The sequence below is a fragment of the Arachis hypogaea genome, chromosome 17 (assembly GCF_003086295.3).
Source record: "Arachis hypogaea cultivar Tifrunner chromosome 17, arahy.Tifrunner.gnm2.J5K5, whole genome shotgun sequence".
NCBI lineage: Eukaryota > Viridiplantae > Streptophyta > Magnoliopsida > Fabales > Fabaceae > Arachis > Arachis hypogaea.
This window is the reverse complement of record NC_092052.1, coordinates 114,158,391-114,164,695: the sequence shown is the minus strand read 5'-3', so window position 1 is coordinate 114,164,695 and position 6,305 is coordinate 114,158,391. Positions and strand designations below refer to the sequence as shown.

General features: G+C 38.7%; 1 non-coding gene across 1 annotated transcript; it reads left to right on the top strand.

The window, feature by feature from the left end:
* Positions 1-2,213: 2,213 nt before the first annotated feature.
* On the top strand, positions 2,214-2,321 carry LOC112768701 (small nucleolar RNA R71). Its single transcript, XR_003186100.1, has one exon. It is a non-coding gene; the product is annotated as a small nucleolar RNA R71 (small nucleolar RNA).
* Positions 2,322-6,305: the final 3,984 nt, after the last annotated feature.

Sequence of the window (6,305 nt, the reverse complement as noted above, 5' to 3'; positions counted from 1 at the left end):
TTGGTGAAGGGTATTTGGGGAAAAGTTTTATGAAAAGGTGTGAAGAAGAGAGAGAGTGAGTTAAGGTTGGTGGGGATCCTGTGGGGTCCACAGATCCTGAGGTGTCAAGGATTTCTCATCCTTGCACCAATTAGGCTTGCAAAACGCCCTTTGCTGCCAATCCTGGCGTTAAACGCCAGGTTGCTGCCCATTTTTGGCGTTTAACGCCAGCTTCTTGCCCTTTTCTGGCGTTAAATGCCAGTCTGGTGCCCATTTCTGGCGTTAAACGCCCAGAATAGTGCCAGACTGGGCGTTTAACGCCCATTCTGCTGCCCTTACTGGCGTTTAAACGCCAGTAGGCTTCTCCTCCAGGGTGTGCTGTTTTTCATTCTGTTTTTCAGTTTGTTTTTGCTTTTTCAATTATTTTTGTGACTTCACATGATCATCAACCTACAGAAAATATAAAAAAACAATGGAAAATAGAAATTTAACATAGATAAGTAAAATTGGGTTGCCTCCCAACAAGCGCTTCTTTAATGTCATTAGCTTGACAGTGGGCTCTCATGGAGCCTCACAGATACTCAGAGCATGATGATGGCTTCTCAACACCAAACTTAGAGTTTGGTTGTGGCCTCCCAACACCAAACTTAGAGTTTGAATGTGGGGATTTTGCTTGACTCTATATTGAGAGAAGCTTTTCATGCTTCCTCTCTATGGTTACAGAGGGAGATCCTTGAGCTTTAAATACAAGGGAGTCCTCATTCACTTGAAGGACCAATTCTCCTCTGTCAACATCAATCACAGCTTTTGCTGTGGCTAGGAAGGGTCTACCAAGGATGATGGATTCATCCATACACTTTCGAATATCTAGGATTATGAAATCAGCAGGGATGTAGTGGTCTTCAACCTTTACCCAGACATCCTCTACAAGTCCATAAGCCTGTTTCCTTGAGTTGTCTGCCATCTTTAGTAAAAGTCTTGCAGCTTGTACCTCAATGATCCCTAGCTTCTCCATTACAGAGAGAGGCATGAGGTTTATGCTTGACCGTAGGTCACACAGAGCCTTCTCAAAGGTCATGGTGCCTATAGTGCAAGGTATTGAGAACTTTCCAGGATCCTGTTTCTTCAGAGGTAATTTCTGCCTAGTCAAGTCATCCAGTTCTTTGGTGAGCAAGGGGGGTTCATCCTCCCAAGTCTCATTACCAAATAACTTGATATTTAACTTCATGATTGCTCCAAGGTACTTAGTAACTTGCTCTTCAGTAACATCTTCATCCTCTTCAGAGGAAGAATACTCGTCAGAGCTCATGAATGGCAAAAGTAAGTTCAATGGAATCTCTATGGTCTCAGTGTGAGCATCAGATTCCCATGGTTCCTCATTAGGGAACTCCTTGGAGGCCAGTCGTCCATTGAGGTCTTCCTCAGTAGAGATCACTGCCTCTTCCTCCTCTCCCGGTTCGGCCGTGTGGGTTATGTTGATGGCCTTGCATTCTCCTTTTAGATTCTCTTCTGTATTGCTTGGAAGAGTACTAGGAGGGAGTTTAGTAACTTTCTTACTCAGCTGACCCACCTGTGCCTCCAAATTTCTAATGGAGGACCTTGTTTCAGTCATGAAACTTTGAGTGGTTTTAATTAAATCAGAGACTACAGTTGCTAAGTCAGAATGGCTCTGCTTAGAATTCTCTGTCTGTTGCTGAGAAGATGATGGAAAAGGTTTGCCATTGCTAAACCTATTTCTTCCACCATTATTATTGTTGAAGCCTTGTTGAGACCTCTGTTGATCCTTCCATGAGAGGTTTGGATGATTTTTTCATGAAGGATTATAGGTTTTTCCATAGGATTCTCCCATGTAATTCACCTCTTCCATTGTTGGGTTCTCAGGATCATAAGCTTCTTCTTCAGATGAAGCTTCTTTGGTACTGCCTGTTGCTGCTTGCATTCTAGACAGACTCTGAGAAATCATATTGACTTGCTGAGTCAATATTTTGTTCTGAGCCAATATGGCATTCAGAGTATCAATTTTCAAGAACTCATTTCTTCTGATTCGTCCCATTATTCACAGGATTCCTTTCAGAAGTGTACATGAATTGGTTATTTGCAACCATTTCAATGAGTTCCTGAGCTTCTGCAAGCATCTTCTTCAGATGAAGAGATCCTCCAGCAGAGCTTTCCAATGACATCTTGGACAGTTCAGACAGAACATCATAGAAGATACCTATGATGCTCCATTCTGAAAGCATGTCAGAAGGACACCTTCTGATTAATTGCTTGTATCTTTCCCAAGCTTCATAGAAGGATTCACCTTCCTTCTGTCTGAAGGTTTGGACTTCCATTCTAAGCTTGCTCAATTTTTGAGGTGGAAAGAACTTTGCCAAGAAGGCATTGACTAGCTTTTCCCAAGAGTTCAGGCTTTCTTTAGGTTGTGAATCCAACCATGTTCTAGCTCTGTCTCTTACAGCAAAGGGAAAGAGCATAAGCTTGTAGACCTCGGGATCAACCCCATTGGTCTTGACAGTGTCACAGATTTGCAAGAATTCAGCTAAGAATTGATGAGGATCCTCTAATGGAAGTCCATGAAACTTGCAATTCTGTTACATCAGAGAAACTAATTGAGGCTTAAGCTTAAATTTATTTGCTCCAATGGCAGGAATTGAGATGCTTCTCCCATAGAAGTCGGGAGTAGGTGCAGTAAAGTCACCAAGCACCTTCCTTGCATTGTTGGCATTGTTGTTGTTTTCGGCTGCCATGGCTTCTTCTTGTTTGAAAAGCTCTGTTAGGTCCTCTACAGAGAGTTGTACTTTAGCTTCTCTCAGCTTTCTCTTCAAGGTCCTTTCAGGTTCAAGATCAGCCTCAACAAGAATGTCTTTGTCCTTACTCCTGCTCATATGAAAAGGGGGGAAAAGAAAATATGGAATCCTCTATGTCACAATATAGAGATTCCTTGAGGTGTCAGAGGAAAATAAAAATAGAAGGATAAGGTAGAGAAGAGAGAATTCGAACTTATCAAGAGGGACAGAGTTCGAATTGCTAAAAATGGAGAAGTGTTAGTCCTTTAAATAGAAGGATTTGAGAAGAGGGGAAGAATTTTCGAAATTAAAGTAAAAAGATTTTGAAATAATTAAAAGAATTTTGAAAATTTGGTAAATGATTTTCGAAAACTAAGATTGGGAAAGAAATTAAGTGATTTTTGAAAAAGATTTTGGAATTAGAACTCAAAAAGATATGATTGAAAATTAATTTTGAAAAAGATGTGATTGAAAAGATATGATTGAGAAGATATGATTGAGAATCAAATTAAAAAGAGAAATTTTTTTAAAATTAAAGTTGATTACTTGACTAACAGGAAATTAAAAGATATGATTCTAGAGTTAAAATTTGATCCTTTCTTAATAGGCAAGTAACAACTTGAAAATTTTGAGTTAAATCATTAATTGTAGCAAGGATTTTCGAAAATAATAATAATTTAAAAACATGGAAAGAAATTGATTTTGAAAAGATATGATTGAAAAGATATGATTTGAAAAAGATTTGATTTTGAAAAATTATGAAAATTTGAAAAAGAGTTGAATTAAAAACAAAATCTTCCCTCTAGCGTCCTCCTGGCGTTAAACGCCCAAAATGCTACCTTTTTGGGCGTTTAACACCCATCCAGGTACCCTGGCTGGCGTTTAAATGCCAGTTTTCCTTCCTCACTGGGCGTTTTGAACGCCCAGCTTTTTCTGTGTAATTCCTCTGCTGTATGTTCTGAATCTTCAAATCTCTGTATTATTGACTTGAGAAGACATAATTTAAAATTTTTTTGAAATTTTTAATGATGAGAAATAATCAAAATGCAACTAATCATGAAAACTAAGATCAAACAAACAATGCATGCAAGACACCAAACTTAGAAGTTTGTATACTAAGGACTATAACAATTTGAAAATACATATGAGAAACAACAAAAGACATAAAACAAGAGAATTTAAAGATCAGAGTAAGGAAATCATTAAGAACAACTTGAAGATCAATGAAGAACATAATGCATGTATTTTTCAAAAATTAGAAGAATGCAATTGACACCAAACTTAAGATTAGACACTAGACTCAAACAAGAAACATAAAATATTTTTGATTTTAAGATTTTATAAATTTTTTTGTGATTTTTCGAAAATTATAAGGAAAAGAAAATAAAGAGATTCAAAATTTTTAATAAGAATTCCAGGAATCATGCAATGTTAGTCTAAAACTCCGGTCCAGGAATTAGACATGGCTTACTAGCTGGTGCACGAAATTGGAAATCACAGTTCTTCACAAATTCGCACAACTAACCAGCAAGTGCACTAGGTCGTCCAAGTAATACCTTACGTGAGTAAGAGTCGATCCCACGGAGATTGTTGGCTTGAAGCAATCTATGGTTATCTTGTAACTCTTAGTTAGGAAAACAATAAAATAATTCACTTATCAAATTTGATTGCAAGGAATAAAAGGGCAGAACACAAATTATACTTGTATGTAATGATGGAGAATATGTTGAAGTTTTGGAGATGCTTTGTCTTCTGAAATTCTCCTTTCCTCTGTTTCTGATTCACGCATGCATGTCCTCCTATGGCAAGCTATGTGTTGGTGGATCACCGTTGTCAATGGCTACCATCCATCCTTCCAGTGAAAAGGGTCCAGGTGCGCTGTCACCGCACGGCTAATCATCTGCAGGTTCTCAATCGTACCAGAATAGGATTTACTATCCTTTTGCGTCTGTCACTACGCCCAGCACTCGCGATTTTGAAGCTCGTCACAGTCATTCAATCCCTGAATCCTACTCGAAATACCACAGACAAGGTTTAGACTTTCCGGATTCTCTTGAATGCTGCCATCAATCTAGCTTATGCCACGAAGATTTCGATTAAGAGATCTAAGAGATATTCATTCATTCTACGGTGGAACGTAAGTGGTTGTCAGGCACGCGTTCGTGGAGGAATGATGATGATTGTCACGTTCATCACATTCATATTGAAGTGCGAATGGATATCTTAGATAGGAACACGCATGTTTGAATGAAAAACAGAAATACTTGCATTAATTCATCGAGACACAGCAGAGCTCCTCACCCCCAACAATGGAGTTTAGAGACTCATGCCGTCAAAAGGTACAAAGTTTAGATCTAAAATGTCATGAGATACAAAATAAATCTCTAAAAGTTGTTTAAATACTAAACTAGTAACCTAGGTTTACAGAAAATGAGTAAACTATGATAGATGGTGCAGAAATCCACTTCTGGGGCCCACTTGGTGTGTGCTGGGGCTGAGAATTAAGCTTCTCACGTGCATGGGCTGTTTTGGGCGTTCAACGCCAGGTTGTAACCTGTTTCTGGCGTTGAACTCCAACTTGTAACTTGTTTCTAGCGCTGGACGCCAGACTACAACATGGAACTGGCGTTGAATGCCAGTTTACATCGTCTATCCTTGAGCAAAGTATGGACTATTATATATTGCTGGAAAGCCATGGATGTCTACTTTCCAACGCAATTGGAAACGCGCCATTTGGACTCTTGTAGCTCCAGAAATTCCATTCCGAGTGCAGAGAGGTCATAATCCAACAGCATCAGCAGTCCTTTTTCAGCCGAATAAGATTTTTGGCTCAGCTCCCTCAATTTCAGCCAGAAAATACCTGAAATTACAGAAAAACACACAAACTCATAGTAAAGTCCAGAAATATGAATTTTGCCTAGAAACTAATGAAAATAAACTAAAAACTAACTAAAACATACTAAAATCTATATGAAATTAACCCCAAAAAGTTTATAAAATATCCGCTCATCACAACACCAAACTTAAACTGTTGCTTGCCCCCAAGCAACTAGATAAATAAAATAGACTACTAATAAGTCAAGAAGCAATAATATCTCAGAGTTTTTGAGTGAAGCTCAAATTCTAATAGATGAGCGGGACTAGTAGCTTTTTGCTTCCGAATAGTTTTGGCATGTCACTTTATCCATTGAAGCTCAGAGTGATTGGCATCTATAGGAACTTAGAATGCAGATAGTGTTATTGATTCTCCTATTTCAGTATGATGATTCTTGAACACAGCTACTTTATGAGTCTTGGCCGTGGCCCTAAGCACTTTGTTTTCCAGTATTACCACCAGATACATAAATGCCACAGACACATAATTGGGTGAACTTTTTCAGATTGTGACTCAGCTTTTCTAAAGTCCCCAATTAGAGGTGTCCAAAGTTCTTAAGCACACTCTTCTTTTTGCTTTGGACCTTGACTTTAACCGCTTAGTCTCAAGTTTTCACTTGACACCTTCACGTCACAAGCACATGGTAAAGGACAGCTTGGTTTAGC